The 19,463-nt window shown below is 41.5% G+C and overlaps 1 protein-coding gene and 1 long non-coding RNA gene across 3 annotated transcripts in view; one reads left to right on the forward strand and one right to left on the reverse strand.

Moving 5' to 3' along the window:
- LOC102285929 (lysozyme C, tracheal isozyme) overlaps positions 1-19,463 on the reverse strand; it is a 76,950-nt gene that overhangs the window by 14,383 nt on the left and 43,104 nt on the right. Inside the window, exons 5-8 of one of the 2 annotated variants that reach the window (XM_070370572.1) lie at positions 18,678-18,800; positions 17,639-18,385; positions 6,361-6,439; positions 5,575-5,602 (exon numbers count right to left, since the gene is read on the reverse strand). The gene's annotated coding sequence lies outside the window, so the exon portion shown is untranslated. Of the gene's footprint in view, positions 1-5,574; positions 5,603-6,360; positions 6,440-17,638; positions 19,452-19,463 lie in introns of those variants that run through there. The other variant, XM_070370573.1, reaches the window with a different exon arrangement.
- LOC138987918 (uncharacterized) lies at positions 13,020-17,669 on the forward strand. The gene is made up of 3 exons (XR_011464206.1): positions 13,020-15,474; positions 15,633-15,806; positions 17,533-17,669. It is a non-coding gene; the product is annotated as an uncharacterized lncRNA (long non-coding RNA).

Here is a 19,463-nt window from a genome sequence, read left to right on the forward strand (position 1 = left end):
CCAGCCAGCCTGCCTGACACAGATAACCATCACGGGCTGGAGCCAAGGGTGCAACTGGATGTGGCAGGTAGGTCCGAAAATTTCTTGGTTGACACAGGGGCTACCTACTCTGTCTTGATCTCCTACTCCGGAGCCTTCTCCTCCCAAACCTGTACCATTTTGGGTGCTACAGGAAAAGCAACTACTAAAAGATTCACCCGAGCACTTCTTTGTTGCTGGGATGGACAAATATTTTCCCACCAGTTTCTGGTGGTCCCTGAGTGTCCTACTCCCTTATTGGGAAGAGATATACTCCCTTGTGATGGGAAGTTTTTCAGCCCCTAAAGCTCTACAGCTCCTGGTTACTACTAAAGAATCCATTACACCTTCAATAGAGAGGGGCCAAAAACTATGGGAAGACAAAATTAACCCCCAGGTGTGGGACCAGACGATTCCTGGACGAGCCCACCAAGCTGAACCGGTCATCATTGTCCTTGGAGATCCCACTTGGTTTCCTAACCGGAAACCATACCCTCTCAAAAGAGAGGCTTGAGAGGGACTACAGCCTTTAATAAATAAATTCCTTGCTTGTGGGCTATTGGTCCCCTCCAGTTCGCCATGTAACACCCCAATCCTCTCAGTAAAGAAAACAGATGGAACCTGGCGAATGGCTCAAGATCTCCAGATCATAAATGAAGCTGTAGTCCCCCTCCATCCCACAGTACCCAATCCCTATGTAATCTTGGGAGAAATCCCACCCAGTGCCAAGTGGTTTACAATCTTGGATCTCAAAGATGCATTTTTTTGCATACCACTAGCTAAAGAATCCCAATATCTTTTTGCCTTTGAGTGGGAGGCCCCAGGAGAAAAACACCAACAGATGACTTGGACAGTATTACCTCAGGGGTTCAGAGATAGCCCCCACCTGTTTGGACAGGCCCTTAACCAGGACCTTCTAGATCTGGACCTGGGACCCAATGGGAAAATATTACAATACGTAGATGACCTACTAATCTGCTCTCCAGATGAGAAAAGTGCCCAACAACATGCAATTCAGGTTCTAAACTTCTTGGCAGAAAGGGGATATAAAGTCTCCCGTGCTAAGGCACAGATGGTCAAGACAAAGGTCACTTACCTGGGAGTTCAGATTACACATGGGTCCAGGAGGCTGTCCTCTGATCAGGTACAAGGAATCCTCCAGTTGCCCTCCCCCATGACTCGAAAACAATTGCGAGCTTTCCTGGGGCTAACTGCGTATTGCAGAATCTAGATACCCAACTATGCTCTAATTGCCCAGCCCTTATATGAAAGCTTAAAGGAACGAGATGATTTAACCCCACTGATGTGGGGAACTCCTCAAAAGAAGGCAGAGGCTACACTAAAACAGGCCTTAACTCAGGCACCTGCCTTGAGGTTGCCAGACCCAGAAAAAGCATTCCAACTTTATGTCCATGAAAGAGAGAGAATAGCCTTGACAGTGTTAATTCAAAGGTTGGGATCTGAGCCCCAGCCTGTAGCTTATGTATCCAAAAAGCTCGATCCAACTACCCGAGGCTGGGCCCCCTGCCTTCGAAATCTTGCAGCTATTGCAATCATGATAGAAGATGCTTTAAAACTCTCCTTTGGGGGCAAACTATTTTTACCAGCTACCAAGTAAAACAACTCCTAAATGGGAGAGGCCATTTATGGATGTCTGATCAAAAAATCCTCAGATATCAAGTAATGCTGATGGAAAATCCAGGCCTCACTGTATCCCCTTGTGAGGTTCTTAACCCAGCCACCCTCCTGCCTACCCCCGAGGGCTCTCTTCCCTTTCACTCTTGTCTAGAAACCTTGGACCACTGGACAAAACCCCTAGAGGGGTTGTCAGAAGATCCTCTGACCAATCCTGAGGAAATCTGGTACACTGATGGAAGCAGCTTTGTCTTGGGTGGAAAAAGAAGAGCTGGGTATGCAGTAGTCTCCAATTTTGAGACCATAGAGGTTAAGCCTTTGCCACCAGGTACTTCAGCCCAATTAGCTGAGCTCATAGCCCTGACTCAAGCTTTAGAGCTGGGAAAAGGAAAACAAATAGCCATTTACACTGACTCCAAGTATGCCTGTCTGGTGCTACATGCACATGTAGCTATTTGGAAAGAATGGGGCCACTTGACCACCCGAGGGTCCACAATCAAATGTGGTGATCAGATTCTTCTACTCTTGGAGGCAGTCCATCTGCCCACTGAGGTTTCAGTCTCCCACTATAAAAGGCACCAAAAAGGGAGCATGGAAGTGGCACGAGGGAACCAAGCAGCTGATCAGGCAGCTAGGGGAGCAGCATTACAGAACCATGAACTAATAGGGATTGCCACCCTAGTTCCACAGACTAATTTGCCAGAAACTCCTTCATATACTGAAGGTGAGACTCTTAAAGCTAAGAGCGAGGGCTTTCAAGAAGATCATATGGGGTGGTTCCGAAAGGAGGGACTCCTTTTTCTGCCTGGGAACCTCCAATGGAAGCTGGTTAACTCCTTACATGCCACTACTCATTTAGGAGAAAAGGCCCTCCAAAGATTACTAGAAAGGTCCTTCAGAGGAACAGGCCTCCAAACAACTATAAGACAGGTGGTCTCCTCTTGTCCCACTTGCCAATTAAACAACCTCCAAGGAGCTTGAAGACCTCAGCTGGCCCAGCCCGTCCAACGACGTGGGGCCTACCCAGGAGAAGACTGGTGGATGGACTTCACCCAGATGCCAGTTTCTCAAGGGTATAAACACCTATTAGTCATGATAGATACATTTACAGGATGGATTTAAGGCTTTCCTACCCGGACTGAGAAGGCTGAGGAGGTGGTAAAAAAAACTGCTCCATGAAATCATTCCAAGATTTGGTCTGCCCAGGTCATTACAAAGTGACAATGGGACATCATTTACTTCTAAGGTCACCCAAGGGGTCTCGAAAGCATTGGGCATTACTTATTATCTCCATGGTGCCTGGAGGCCTCAATCTTCAGGAAAAGTAGAAAGAGTCAATCAATTCTTAAAATCAGCGATAAAAAAGATAACCCAGGAGACCTCCCTCGGATGGAAGGAGGCTTTCCAGTAGCTCTCCTCTGCACCCGCATTGTCCCTAAGGAACAGGTTGGTCTTAGTCCTTATGAGATGCTATATGGGAGACCTTTTGTTTATGTCAATGACCTCTTCCTAGATCCAGAGGTTCAGACCCTCCAGTCTTATATCATAGCCAGTGGGCAATTCCAACAGGATATACACTTGTGGGGTATGAACCAGGACCCAAAAGATTCTAAAGAGTCACCACTATATGGTCCAGGGACTCAAGTCCTAATTAAAGTCTGGAAAGATGGGTCCCCAAAGGCTCAACGTAGAAGGGCCCCTACCCTGTAATACTTTCTACCCCCACAGCAGTCAAGGTACCAGGACATGACTCCTGGATCCACTACTCACGGGTCAAGCCATGGAAGAAAACAGAAGAAGATATTCAATACACCCGTGAGCCCCTGAAAGATCTCAGATACCTATTCAGGACTACCAATGAGTGCCATTCTAATGAACACCCCCAAAATCTGGATTCTGGGGATAAAATTTATCAGGATAACTCTAAAGAGCCAACACAGCTTGACAGAGACTGTACTCCAAAACAGACAGGAGATAGATCTTCTGATCCCTGAACAAGGAGGGACTTGAGCCATCCTGGCTATGTGAATTTAAAATTGACTAATGTCCCTACTAGTCCTTGTTATGCTATATTGATGATGCTTATGATTATTCCATGTACTGTCAATTGTCTAACCTGTTTTGTCTCTGCCCAGGTCAACCAGCTACAACATTCAGTGCCAGTTCAACAAAGATATAAAACTACAGCCGACCACGGAAAATATCACTCACCCTTAGATAGACACTGCTATAAGGACTCTGAGGCTTGAGACTAGCAAGAGGGGGAGGCCCAATACCCCTCGCCATCCCAGTTCAGCAGGAAGTAGCCAGAAAGACCTCGACGCCCCAATTCCCAAAGAATTGGGCCTCTCATCTCTTGAGGAGGGAATGTTAGGTAGGTAGAATAGGGAAAAGGAGTCCAAAATGGCGGTGGCTAAAAGACAAGTAAGGGAAAAGCCCACGAAAATAGAACAAAAGAAGGTCCGAGGACCAGAGTGAGGACCTCAGGTAAAATAAACAACACTCCTGGCTGGCCCAATTTACATAGGACAGGCCCAGAGAGAGATAAACATATAAATAGAGGAGTCAAAGCTAGCTCTCTCTCTCTCTCTCCCCCACGTGCTGGGGCGCTTTTCTCCTCGTGTCTGTGGATCGATGTGCCCTAACTCTTCGAAGATGGGTTTTCCTGCTATCTTCTAAATAAAATAGAGCTGTAACACTGAGCTGTAACACTGATTTGTCTAAGAGCTATAACATGGTCCATTCAAGACCTAAGAGCTGTAACACAGTCTATCCAAGGTCCGAGAGCTGTGACATGCTGAGGGGGCTTTAATGTCCATCACTCCAAATCTTTGTTGTGATGAGACAAAGAACTGAGGAACATACACTCGCGTGACAGTTGTTTACCCCTATAAAAAAAAAATATCACTAGCCTGGGAAAAGATCACATTTTATATTTTCTACTGAATGCATACCACTTTCACACCATTATAAAGTTGAAAAGTCGTAAGCCATCATAAACTTGGGGACCTTCTGTACTGTAACAGCAAATTCAGACAGTGCTTGCCATGTTCCAGGTGTTATTCTGAAAAGCTTAATATGTATTAGCTCACTTAACCCCCCTTGAAAAATGTGTTGTCAACATTGGCATTTTACCAATGAGGAAACAGAAATTCACTGAAGTCCAGCAGTTCGCCCAAAGCCCCTCTAGGAGTGAGTAAAAGGCTCCCCTGCCTGTCCACCTGCTTTTCCTGTAAGCTCTACCCAACACTTCAGTAAAACTACCTATTAAGGGCCCATCAGAGTGCCTCTAACAGGAAGTTGATCTGAAAGCAGACCAGTTAGTAGTGTTGGGATCTGTGGGAAATGGAAGAACAGGCTTGATGTTAGAGTGTTGTATCATCCTTTTGTTGTTGCTGTTCACTTAGTTAGTTCAGTCACTCAGTCGTGTCCGACTCTTTGCGACCCCATGAATCCGCAGCACGCCAGGCCTCCCTGTCCATCACCAACTCCCGGAGTTGACTCAAACTCACATCCATCGAGTCAGTGATGCCATCCAGCCATCTCATCCTCTGTCGTCCCCTTCTCCTCCTGCCCCCAGTCCCTCCCAGCATCAGAGTCTTTTCCAGTGAGTCAACTCTTTGCATGAGGTGGCCAAAGTGCTGGAGTTTCAGCTTTAGCATCATTCCTTCCAAAGAAATCCCAGGGCTGATCTTCAGAATGGACTGGTTGGATCTCCTTGCAGTCCAAGGGACTCTCAAGAGTCTTCTCCAACACCACAGTTCAAAAGCATCAATTCTTTGGCGCTCAGCCTTCACAGTCCAACTCTCACATCCATACATGACCACAGGAAAAACCATAGCCTTGACTAGACGGACCTTTGTTGGCAAAGAGCATTCCATTTAAGGGGTCATACTAAGGTACATAGAAGGAGAGGCCTACCTGTGTTTTCGTATATAGGTTCTGTTTCCTGCAAGAAAATGATGGAGCAGATAATTAAACAATGTGTTCATTGTGCTTATTGTTAGTAGGGGAATTCCCTGGATCTAGGCAAAGACTAGCTTCAGGGAGAAGTCACAGTTCCCAGGAGCCACCAAATACTTGCAAAGGCAAGAATGAGCCTCTCCAAAGAAACGCAGGAAACTGAGTATGCAAACTCTTGAAAGTATACACTTGTCTGGAGTGAATCATTACTTGCTTAATTAAGTCCTGAGTTAAGAAAACAGCTTTTATAAGGATTGGGGGAGATATGGGGCCGGGGGTTGATGGTGGAGATGATGCTGGAAAGGAGTGGGCAGGATAAATAACTGTCAAGTGAACTGTATTAATTCCATCTGCAGGGTTTTTAGCTTTTGATTTTTGTTGGATTTGAGGAAGTTTTTGGGTTTTGGTATCATTTTGGTTTGTTTTTCGGCATATCTTTCTCTTTAATTCTACAAGATTAGAATGACCAGGTAGAAGACAGACCTTCCTATACTAGTTACAGTTTCTGATCTTAGTTATGGTTTCCAAAGTTCTTTGTCACTCACTTGGTGGTTGCTGAACTTAGAAAGCTCCTCTTCTACTTTCCGAGAAAGGTGAGAATTGCATTTTTAAAAGTTTGCACACAAACAGAAAACATCAGAACTCTGTAAACGTCCTAAGAAGTTGGGTTTTGGCTTTGTGTCTGGGAGAGAGTTCCTTTATCTAGCAGAGTTGGTTTTGATCTTTCTAGGCAACAAGTCTTACCTTGGATGCTCCTCTGTCTTCAATGGCCACAGGTCTGCTTGTTGCCTGGTGTGTGCACCCTCTCCTCGTTTTAGTCACCCTGTGTGGACACAGGAGATTAAGTAAACCCTATGCCGTTCCTTTTCTCTGAACTGGAGTTCTAGGAGACTCTGCTCCAGAGGACGTTCTGATTTTCAAGTGAGAGAAAATTTGCTAAACTTCTAGTCATTCTGGAGTAGCACCCTGAGGTGTCTTGCCACAAGTCAGAATCTTTGAATTCTGAGGTGATAGCTTAAATTCAAATCTTTTTCTTGCATGTGTGATCTCCCAAGGAAAATGTTTCAAGTCCATGACTTATAGGTAAAAATGAGCATGTCATTGAATGCCTGATTAATAAAAGATGGAGGCTTCCCTGTTGGCTCAGTGGTAAAGAATTAGCCTGCCAATGCAGGAGATGCAGGTTTGATTCCTGGGTTGGGAAGATCCCTTGGAGAAGGAAATGACAGCCCACTCCAGTGTTCTTGAATCGGAAATTCCACAGACAGAGGAGCCTAGTGGGCTACAGGCCATAGGGTCATGAAAGAGTCAGACATGAGTTAGTGACCATAACAACAGCAACAATGAAACATGCTTGTCTGAGAATTTACATGGTAGGATCAGAAATCCAGGAACTTGACTGTCATCCTTCAGAAAAGCCCAAGCCTCACTGCCTTTGTTCCAGATAAATTTTCTGTGGGCGTTTGTGTGTTTGGGAAGGGTAAGTGCTTCAAGGAAGACAGGGAGCTAGCATGCAGGGTGTGGGTGAGGCCGGGAATGGTGTTCCTGTCCCTTGTGTCACACCTGTGTCACCTTCGTGCCACCCTCCACCCCTGGCTTGCTTTTCAAATTTCTGTTGTTTTGCAAGCAAGGTGAGCCAAGCAGAGGCACTGTAGTTCTTAGGGGAAAAGTTGCTATGTAGCTTATAGTTGGGAAAAGACGGTGTTTAAGATCTGTTGGATCATACTTCAAGACAAAAGTGAGGCAATTACTCAATTTCTTTATGGACCACATGCAGAACTACTGGAGGTGCTGATTTTTAAAAGGAAGATTTTTCTGTACCCCACCACAAAGCTGCTACTAAGCCCTGAGAATCTTCTACTTTAACAAGCACCCCATGTTTTTTCAAATACTAATAACTGTAAATCTTAGAGCTCTTCAGAGTATTTCATAGACTGAAGAGATATATCCAGGTACACAGTTCTCTCTTGTTACACAAATTACTTCCACAGTTGAGAGCAATGGCCAGCCTGCAAAGAGACTCCCTGTCCTGCCTCACTTAGCCCTGGAAAGGATAGTTCTATGTATATGTTACCCTGTGCCCTGACCATGGCTAATTGGATTTTAGTTAGACCTCAGTTGCAAGGCTGTTGATCAATTAGACTTTCTTAAAATTTCAGGTTAAGAAAGCAATTGTAGTTAGTCCGTGATGAGTACTCATAAACCAGAGGACTGAATGCACCAGTGGGCCTTGTATCAGGGGCAGAGAGAGGCTGCAGACAATTTTAGCCTCTACCAGTGGAGGGCTTTGCCCTGTCCAGGTACCTACAATCAGATAGGTTTTGGCAAAAGGTTGGTCCCAGTTTCTCTTGGTAAACCAGGTTTGGTCATTATATTAGTCATGCATTGCCAATGCTATGCTATGCTAAGTCACTTCAGTCATGTCCAACTCTGTGTGACCCCATAGATGCCAGCCCACCAGGCTCCCCCGTCCCTGGGATTCTCCAGGCAAGAACACTGGAGTGGGTTGCCATTTCCTTCTCCAATGCAGGAAAGTGAAAATTGAAAGTGAAGTTGCTCAGTCGTGTCGAACTCTTAGCGACCCCATGGACTGCAGCCTACCAGACTCCTCCGTCCATGGGATTTTCTGGGCAAGAGTACTGGAGTGGGGTGCCATTGCCTTCTCTGATACATTGCCAAAGCTAGTTAAAAAATTTTTTTTTCTTGGGATGAGGATGTTAAACATGTACTCTCAGCAGATTTTAAACATGCAACAGAGTATTGTTAACTGTAGTCACTGTGCTGTGTATTACACCCCCATGACTTGGATTATAACTGGAAGTTGGTACATTGGGACCTTCTTCACCTATTTCTCCCACTCCCCACCCACTTACCCCACTTCTGGCCACCATCCACCTGTTCTCCCTATACGAGCTTGGTACAGTTATTGTTTCTTTTTAATTCTGCATATAAGTGAAATCAGTCTTTCTCTGACTTATTTCACTTAACATAATTTCCTCAAGGGGTATCCACATTGTCACAAGTGGCAAGATTTCATTCTTTTTTTATGGCAGAAAAGTATTTCATTGTACGTATGTATTCTATTGTATTTGTATGTATTCTTTATCCGTGCATCCATTGCTAGATACATAGATATTTTTCTACACCTTGGCTATTATAAATAATGTTGCAGTGATAGTGGAATTTCAAATTGGTGTTTTATTTTCAGATAAATACCCAGTAGTGGGAATGCTGGATCATATGGTAGTTGTATTTTTCATTTTTTGAGAAACCTCCATACTGCTTTATGTAGTGACTATATCCATTTATATTCCCACCAAAAGTGCACAAGGGTTCCCTTTTCTTCACATCCTTGTTTTTTGCTTGTTTGTGTTTGTTTTTTGTTTTGGCCATACCACATTGCACAGGTTGCAGGACCTTAGTTCTCAGACCAAGGACTAAACCCAGACCACTGTGGTGAAAGCACCGAGTCCTAACCAATGGACTGCTGGGGTAGCCATTTTAGCAGGTATGAGGTGATATTCCAGTGTGATTTTGATTTGCATTTCCCTGATGAGTAGTGGAGTTGAAAAGATACCTGTACCTTTTCATGTACCTGTTCTCCATCTGCGTGTCTTCTTTGAAAAAATATTCACATCTTCTGCCTATTTTTTAATTCTTTGGTTTTTTTGCTATTAAGTTTTATTATATATATATATATATATATATTACATATTTGGGATACTAACCCCTTCTCATATAGGATTTCTAAAAATTTTCACCCATTCAGTAGGTGAATGGGTGAAAGGTTGCCTTTCTATTTTGTCAGTGATTTCCTTTTGCTGTGCAGAAGCTTTTTAGTTTGATGTAGTTCCGCTTGTTTTTGTTGCTTTTGCTTATGAAGTCTGATCCCAAAAAATCATCATCAAGACTGATGTCTAGCAACATACAGCCTATATTTTCTTCTAGGATTTTTATGGTTGCCAAGTTTGCATTCTTTAATCCATTTGAGTTAATTTTTCTGTATGGTGTAAGATAGTAATCTAGTTTCACTCTTTTGCATGTGGTTGCCAGTTTCCCCAGAGCTGTTTATTGAAGATACTATCCTGTCCCCACTGTATATTCTTGGCTCCTTTGTCTTAAATTACCAAACCATACATATATGAGGCTCTCTATTTTGTTCCATTGCTCCATATGTCTGTTTTTATGTCTATAGGAAACTATGACAAACCTAAACAGTGTATTAAAAAGCAGAGACATAATTTTGCTGACAAAGGTCCATATAGTCAAAGCTTTGGTTTTTCCAGTAGTCATGTATGGATATGAGAGCTGGACAATAAAAAAAAAGAAAAGGCTGAATAACGAAGAATTGATACCTTCAAACTATGGTGCTGATGGAGAAGACTCTAGAGAGTCCCTTTGACAGCATGTAAACAAACCAGTCAATCCTAAGGGAAATCAACCCTGAATATTCACTGGAAGGACTGGTGCTGAAGCTGAAGCTCCAGTACTTTGGCCACCTGATTCAAAGAGCTGACTCACTGGAAAAGACCCTCATGCTGGGAAAGATTGAGGGCAGGAGGAGAAGGGGTGACAGAGGATGAGATGGTCGGATGACATCACCGACTCAATAGATATGAGTTTGAGCAAACTCCAGGAAATAGTGAAGGAGAGGGAAGCCTGGCATGCTGCAGTCCATGTGGTCACAAAGAGTCGGACATGACTGAGCAACTGAATAGTCATGACTGAGCGACTTAAACAGCAACCATAATATTTTGATTAATGTATCTTTGATAGTTGGAAATTATGAAGCATGATGCCTCCAGATTTGCTCTTCTTTCTCAAGACTGTTTTGGCTGTTGTTTTGGAGTCTTTCATGGTTTAATCCAAATTTTGGGTTGTTAGTTCTATTTCTTTGAAAGATGCTTTTGGAATTTTGAGAGGTATTGCATTGAATCTGTATAGTAGTTTGGTAGTATGGACATTTTAACAATATTAATGTTTCAGTCCATGAACACAGAATATCTTTCCATTTATCTGTGTTGTGTATTCTTCAATTTCTTTCATCAGTGTCTTTTAATTTTCAGTATGCATGTCTTTCACCTTCTTGATTAAACTTATTCCTAGGTATTTTATTCTTTTGGGAAGGCAGCTGTGCTCACCTTGTTGGTTTGCCAAGGCTGCACTATTTTATTCTTTTTGATGCAATTATAAATACAAATATTAAATTTTATTTATTAAATTTCTTAATTTTTTCTGATAGTTTATTACTATATAGAAACAAAAAAATTTTGTATATTAATATTTGTATCTTGCAACTATACTGAATTCATTTATTAGCTCTAGCAGTTTCCTTGTTTGGAGTCTCTAGGATTTTCTGTATATGTCATCTGCAAATAATCACAGTTTAATTCTTCATTTCAAATTTGGATTCCTCTTATTTTTTTCTTGCCTAATTGCTCTGGCTAGGACTTCCAATACTATTTGAATAAAAGTGGTGAGAACAGACATCCTTGTCTTTTTCCTGATCTTAGAGGAAATATTTTAGCTTTTTGATGCTGAGTATGATGTTAGCTGTAGGTTTGTTGTGTGTGACCTTTATTGTGTTGAGGTATGTTCTCTCTTGTGGAGAGTTTTTGTCATAAATGGGTGCTGAATTTTGTCAAAAGCTTTTTCTGCATCTATTCTGATGATCATATGGTTCTTATTCTTCAGTTTATTGATGTGGTATATCATATATTGGTTTATGAATACTGGAAAATCCTTGCATCCCTGGGATAAGTCCCATTTGATCACTTGTGTATGATCCTTTTAACATATTGTTGGATTCAGTTTGCAAGTATTTTGATGAGGATTTTTGCATTCAGTTTCATCCGTGATATTGGCCTGTAATTTTCTTTTTATTTTGTGGTATTTTTCTTTGATTTTAGTATCAAGATGATGGTGGCCTCATAGAATGAGTTCCTTCTTCTGCAATTTTTTTTTTTATTTTTTAACTTTACAATATTGTATTGGTTTTGCCATATATCAACATGAATCCACCACAGGTATACACGTGTTCCCCATCCTGAACCCTCCTCCCTCCTCCCTCCCCGTACCATCCCTCTGGGTCGTCCCAGTACACCAGCCCCAAGCATCCAGTATCGTGCATCGAACCTGGACTGGTGACTCGTTTCATATATGATATTATACATGTTAAATGAATAGGCATTAACTCTTCTCTAAATGTTTGTTAGAATTTGCTGGTGAAGCTATATGGTCTTGGACTTTTGTTCACTGTGAGTTTTTTAAACACATTTTCAATTTCGGTGCTTGTGATTGTTCATATTTTCTATTTCTTTCTGGTTCAGTTTTTCAAGATTGTACCTTTCTAAGAATTTGTCCAGTTCTTGCAGGTTGTCCATTTTATTGGCATATAGTTGCTTACAGTAGTTTCTTATGATCCTTTATATTTCTGTGGTGTACATTGTAACTTCTTTTTCATTTCTAAATTTATTGATTTGAACACTCTGTTTTTTCTTGATGAGTCTGGCTAAATGTTTATCAGTTTTGTTTATCTTCTCAAAGAACAAGCTTTTTCAGTTTCACTGATGTTTTCTATTTTTTTCTTCATCTCTATTTCCTTTACTTCTGCTCTCATCTTTATGATTTCTTTCCTTCTACCAACTTTAGGTTTTGTTTGTTCTTCTTTCTGTAGTTGCTTTAGGTGTAAGGCTAGGTTATTTGAGATTTTTCTTGTTTCTTGAGGTAAGATCGTATGGCTATGATCTCCTTTTAGAACTGCTTTTGCTGTATCCCACGGGTTTTGTATCGATGTGCTTTCATTTTCATTTGTCTCTAGATATTTATTTCCTCTTTTATTTCGTCAGTGATCTGTTGGTTGTTTTGTAGCATATTGTTTAACCTTCATATGTTTGTGATTTTTACATTTTTTTTCTCTTGTAGTTGATTTCTAATCTCCTTGTGAAATAAAGAGAATCATGAGTTGTGAACATAAAAGATGCTGGTTTCTATTTTCTCAAATTTATTGATCCATGTGATCAATCATGGAAGACGTTCCATGTGCACTTAAAAAGAATGTGTCTTCCGCTGCTTTTGGATGGAATGCTTTATAAATATCAATTAAGTGCATCTGATCTAAAGTGTCACTTAAGGTCTGTATTTTGTTATTGATTTTCCATCTGAATGACCCATTGATGAAAGTGGGGTGTTAAAGTCCCCTACTCTTATTGTGTTAACGGTGCATTTCTCCTTTTATGGCTGTTAGCATTTGTCTTATATATTTATTTTTATTTTATTTTAAAGTCTGTCTTGTCTGATATGTCATGATTTTCATGGAATACCTTTTTGTCATCCCCTCACTTTCAGTTCTGTGTCCCTATATTTGTACTCCTATGTTGGCTACATTGGAGAAGGCAATGGCACCCCACTCCAGTACTCTTGCCTGGAAAATCCCATGGACGGAGGAGCCTGGTAGGCTGCAGTCCATGAGGTTGCTAAGAGTTGGACACAACTGAGCAACTTCAGTTTTACTTTTCACTTTCATGCATTGGAGAAGGAAATGGCAACCCACTCCAGTGTTCTTGCCTGGAGAATCCCAGGGATGGGGGAGCCTGGTGGGCTGCCATCTATGGGGTCACACAGAGTCAGACACGACTGAAGTGACTTAGCAGCAGCAGCAGCAGCATTAGTTGCTTACACCTAAAGCAACTACAGAAAGAAGAACAAATAAAACCTAAAGTTGGTAGAAGGAAAGAAATCATAAAAATGAGAGCAGAAGTAAATGAAATAGAGATGAAGAAAAAAACGTACATACGTATGTTTACAATTGTTATATCTTCTTTTTGGATTGATCCCTTGATTATTATGTAGTGTCCTTCTTTGTATCTTTTAATAATCTTTATTTTAAAGTCTGTCTTGTCTGATATGTCATGATTTTCATGGAATAACTTTTTGTCATCCCCTCACTTTCAGTTCTGTGTCCCTATATTTGAAGTGGGTCTCTTATAGACAGCATATATAATGGGCCTTGTTTTTGTATCCATTCAGCCAGTCTATGTCTTTGGTTGGAGCATTTAATCCAGTTACATTTAAGGTAATTATTAATATGTATATGCTTACTGCCATTTTGTTAATTGTCTTGGACTTATTTTTGTAGGTCTTTGTTTCTCCCCTTCCTCTTTTTTTCTCTTCTCTCGTGATTTGATGACTAACTTTTTAGTGTTGTGCTTGGATTCCTTTGTGTATGTGTGTGTGTATCTATTGTAGCTTTTTGGTTTGCATTTACCATGAGGTTTGATACAGTAGTCTATATATAAACAAGATGGTTTTAAGTTGCTATTCTTCTAATTTCTAATGTTTTTCCAATATCTGCTTATAGTCTTCTCACTGCTTCTGGTTTTGATATTATATTTGTATATGGATGATTTCCTACCTTTACTCTATATTTGCCTTGATTGGTAAGCTGACTCATTTGTAATTTTCTTGTTTCCAGTTGGGGCTTTTTTCCCCACCTAGAGAAATTCCTGTAGCATTTATTGCAAGATAGTCTAGTGGTACTAAATTCTCTTAGCTTTTGCTTGTCTATAAAGCTTTTGATTTCTCTGTCAAATCAGAATAAGATCTTTGCTGGGTAGAGTATTCTTGATTATAGGTTCTTCCCTTCCGTCACTTTAATATATTGTGCCACTCCCTTCTGGTCTGAAGAGTTTCTGCTGAAAAATCAGCTGATAACCTTATGGGAATTCCATTGTATGTTATTTGTTGCTTTTTCTTTGTTGCTCTTAATATTTTCTCTTTGTCTTTAATTTTTGTCAGTTTGATTAATATGTGTCTCAGGGTATTCCTCCCTGGGTTTGTCCTGTGTGGGACTCCCTGTGCTTCCTGGATATGGGTGACTGTTTCCTTTCCTACGTTAGGGAAATCTGCAGCTATTATCTCATCAAATATTTTCTTGGGCTCTTTCTCTCTCACTTATCCATCTGGGACCCCTATAATGTGGATGTTGGTATGTTAATGTCCCAGTGGCCTTAGACTGTCCTTATTTCTTTTCCTTCTTTTTTCTTTACTGTGTCCTATGGCAGTGATTTCCACCATTCTGTCTTCTGGCTCAGTTATTCATTTTTCTGCCTCATTTATTATTATAGATTCCCTCTAGTATATTTTTCATGTCAGTTTTTGTATTGTTCATCTGTTTGTTCTTTAGATCTTCTAGTTCTTTATTAAACATTTCTTGTGTCTTCTCCATCCATGCCTCCATTCTTTTTCCAGATCTTATATCAACTGTACTATCATTACTCTGAATTATTTTTCAGGTATATTGCCTATTTCAATTTGAATTAGCTGTTCTTCTGGCATTTTATCTTGTTCTCTCATATAGGACATATTCTTCTGCTGTCTCATTTTGTCTAACTTTCTGTGATTGTGGTTTCTGTTCCACAGGGTTGCAGTTTTTCTTGCTTCTGCTGCCTGCCCTCTGGTGGATGAGGTCTAAGAGGCTTGTGCAAGCTTCCTGGTCAGGGAGGCTGATGCCTGCCCACTGGTGGGTGGAGCTGGGTCTTGTCCCTCTGGTGGGGGTGCTGTATCAATGTGTGTGTTTAGCGGGCAGCTATAGGCTCAGGAAGACTTTAGGCAGTCTGTATACTGATGGGAGGGACTGTGTTCCTGCCATACTGGTTGTTTAGTCTGAAGTGTCCCAGCACTGGAGCCTATAGGCTGTTGGGTGGGTCCAGGCCTTGTTGAAAAAATGGTGGCCTCTGAGAGGGCTCATGCCAATGAGTACTCCCCAGAACTACTGTCTCCAGTGTCTTCATGCCTGCAGTGAGCCAAAGCTGCCCCCACGTCTGCCAACACCAGCAAGAGACCTTCCAGTACCAGCAGGTAGGTCTTGCCAAGACTCCTATGAGGTCACTGCTTTTTCCCCTGGGTCCTGTGATTGACCTTCAGCCAGTCTGTGCTCCTTATGTCTGCCATGTCTCAATTCAAGTTACTTGAGACTGTGTGTGCACCCTCCAAAAGTGGAGCTTCTGTTTCCGCAGTGCTTTGGATTTCCTGAGATCAAACCCTGGCCTTGAAAGACAAATGCTCTCGTGGCTCCTCCTCCTGACGCCAGAACCCCAGGCTGAGGAGTCTGACACAAAGTTCAGAATTTTCACTTCTGTGGGAGAACCTCTGTGATACAATTATTTTCCAGTTTGTAGATCACCCACCTGGTAAGTGTGCAATTTAATTTTATCACAGTTGCACCCCTCCTACTGTCTTGCTATGGTTTCTTCATTGTCTTTGGGTGTACAGGATATCTTTTTGGTAGGTTCCAGTGTCTTTTAGTTGTTTAGCAATTAGTTGTGATTTGAGTGTTTTCATGAGAAAGGATGAGGTCACATCCTTCTATTCTGCCATCTTGTCTCCATTCTCAAAACAACTGTTGATCTTCAGCACATTTTCTTACTTCAACAAGCCTCAGCTTCCTTGTATGAGAGGCTTGTCTTAGGCAGCCTCAAGATGAGTAGATCTCTGCACCCACTCAATAAAATCTTAAGGCCTATACAGAGGCTTTAATGGAGCTCCATCACATACATAGTCCAGATGGTCTCAACAACACCTTATCTGTCAAGCTTTGTTTGATTTTTAGTGTCTATTTATTTATTTGGCTGCATTGGATCTTAGTTGTTGCCTGGGTGCTCAGTAGTTGTGGCATGCTGGCTTAGTTTCTTCGTGTGGGATGACATGTGGGATCTTAGTTCCCCAACCAGGGATCAAACCTGCTACCCCTGAATTTAAGACTGATTCTTTAACTACAACCACTGGACCACCAGAGAAGTCACTGTTTTTTTAAATTATAACTAACTGCCTTGCTCACATTCTGACAGGTTATAGCTAAGATTCTAGATTCTGGCCTTGCTGATGTTAGCCTGAGCTATTTAAACTCCACCTGGTTTTTTTTTTCAAATTCCTTGACTGTAGCTTATTCTTACCTACCAAACATTTAGGCTTATAGAATTTTCTAGAGTTGGAGTCAGCAGACTAGATATCACAGGCCCACTGTAGCCACTACCTGTTGGAACACAATGCACACATTCATTTATGTATTGCCTGAAATTGCGTTTACACTTCAGCAACAAAGTTGATTAGTTGGAACAGAGACTGTGTGACTGACAAACCCTAAAATACTTATTATCTGATCCTTTTTGAACAAAGTTGGCCAACCACTGCTCTAAAATAGTGCTAAGAGAGTTAGTTTGTCCCACAAGTTAGCAAATAAAAATAAAATACAATGTTATTTCCAGACCACACAACCTCCAGCCAGTCTGTGTTCATTATGTCTGCCAGGTCTCTACTCAGGTTACCATCGGCATTGACTCTGATGTCCCCTCAGGTGAGAAATAAGTGCTTTTGTATGCCAGACATTTTACATGAATTGCCCTCCTGCTTTATCAATGGCTGGAAGAGGTCAGTGACTTACCTAAGTTCATAATGAGCCAGATTCAACCTCCTGTCTGAGGCGCACGCCTGTACTCGTACCTACCACAGTCTGTGTGTCTAAACGTAAAAGATGACAGGGCTTTGAAAATACTAGAAGGGCTTTAAGCAAGGACTAGACTCTTCCACCAGGCTGTTTTATACTTTAGGGATTGCCTCCCACACACACACATACACACACAAAAGCTCAAACCTTTCCTCCTAACACTTATCAAGATTAGTTTTCTGTTTTTCCACTCCTCTTCACTTTCATTGTATTTGCTGACTTATGATGGAATTGCTCTTAATTACTAACTCCTGCTTTGTACTAGACTTTCCCACTAGATCCTCTTCTGGTGATTTAGTTGCTCCTTTTGTATCCCTTCCTGCCAGTCTTTCCAGTTAATATTCTGAATGAAGTACTCAGTGGCTCATGACAATTAATGTCACATTGTTTTTTTTTTCTTTTTCTGTCCCCAGGTATAGGTTTGACCTTCGTTTCATGTTTAGCAATCATAGCAGTGTCAGGACTCGAAGGTTTTCAAAACAGCTTCTGTAGTACCTCTGCGGTTGGATCCCTGCTCACCTCTTTCTGATGAAGTGATTGGAGTAGCTGTCTGTAGCTAGTCTTCAAGACCACGCCTGGAAGGGGTCTTTGGACTGGCTTTAAGTCCTGTTTGAAAAAGCGACCCAATCAGCTGACTTCCTTGTGCAATGTGTTAAACTGTGAACTTTGCCTGAGTGTCAGGAGTGGCTGTCCCTGGTTCCTTTATTCAGCTGATGACAATACTCCTGGGTATTGTCAGACTCCTGAGGTCTTTGTTCTCACCAAACCTTTTTTGTCCTGGGGCCAGTTTTTGGTTATTCCCCATGTGGTCAAAGTCTGGACTTGTAAATCCATTCAGATAAATGACAGTGCTTTTTTGAGGGGGGGGGGGATGTTTTTGGTATCCAGCTTGACCTAAAATCAAGAGGACCTGCATAGCATTCCAGATTGAGCACTTCACTATCAAAAATACTAATATCATCTGGCTTGAAGAACCATCAGATCTGAACCATCTGATTAAGAACAAAGGCCATTGTTTTTTAGATTAATAGAAATACACTGTTTATAATATCCATAAAATATGGTAAGGTCACAAATTCAAAATTTGTTCATTTGGGGGGAATTCTGTACTGGTACTCTGTTAAAATAGAACAGTAGTGCTCTCTTAGTACAGGTTAATTCCAGGTAGTTACTGAAGGGAATGGACATCTACTTGCCAGTGACTGCTAACCACATGGAGTGCCAGTTAACACCAGGGGTATCAAAGGAGTGTCTGTCTTCTGAGATCTGAAAAATAAAGTGGGTTAAGTATTTCAGCAGAGAAGAACTTCCAAAGGTTAGTGAAAGCTGTGTTTTCCAAGGGCCCTCTGTAGGTAGGGCTTTTAACATGTTGATGAAGGGCTGTAAGTTAGGTGTAGTAAGTGCCTGCCCAGCTGGGAGCCATGTGTGAAGTTGTGACACCCTCTCTGCATTTTGCTGACATTCAGTTCATTTGTTAAAAGATATAAGAATTTCTTAGGGTTGATGTAAAGTACCAACTGGTCTTCCCTAGTGGTTCAGTGGTAAAGAATCCACTTACCAATGCAGGAGACCCAGGTTCAATCCCTAGGTTGGGAAGATCCCTTGGAAAAGGAAATGGCAAGCCACTCCAGTATTGTTGCCTGGGAAATCCCATAGATGGAGGAACCTGGTGGGCTCTGGTCTGTGGGTCACAAAGAGTCAGACACAACTTAGCGACTAAACAACAACAAAATACCAGCTATGTAGCTTCTTCCCTTTCAGATAACTTCTTCCTGAGTTTTTGGAATCTTGTGTAATTTGGGCTTCGTTCACTATTCCTCTGTCAAAATTAGATCTTGACGTTTTCTCACTGTTTAGAATGCCTACATTTCTGTCTCTTGGCTTGAAGACCATTTCTTATATTGTCTTCACAAGAAGGCTAATTGGTAGTGGGGCAGCAGGGGAGAGGAGACACTGTGGTTTATAATCTGACCAACACAGGCAGTTATTGATTTTAGCTTTATGTAAGGTCCTAGGTTGAGCATTTAGCACTTTGTAAGACATGGCCATAAGTAACTTTCTATCACAATTTCAGATCTCCATGTTGGGTTAATACCCATTGGGTTATTCCTTTACTTCACACAATCCCAGTAACCCTGGTAGTAATTAGAAGTGAAATGAATACCTCTGCCGTGAACATTTTAGGAAAAGAAATTCTAACAGTTTTGTAACTAAAAGCAAACTACAATGTTGAGTATGGGTATTGGCTTTATTCTATCCTTTGATTCTTAACATTAATCAGTCAGCTTTCACATTAATGAAAGTTGGCCTAGTTATTCCAGAATAAAAAGAAACCAACTCTTAC

The sequence above is a fragment of the Bos mutus genome, chromosome 5, assembly GCF_027580195.1.
Source record: "Bos mutus isolate GX-2022 chromosome 5, NWIPB_WYAK_1.1, whole genome shotgun sequence".
Classification (NCBI taxonomy): Eukaryota; Metazoa; Chordata; class Mammalia; order Artiodactyla; family Bovidae; genus Bos; species Bos mutus.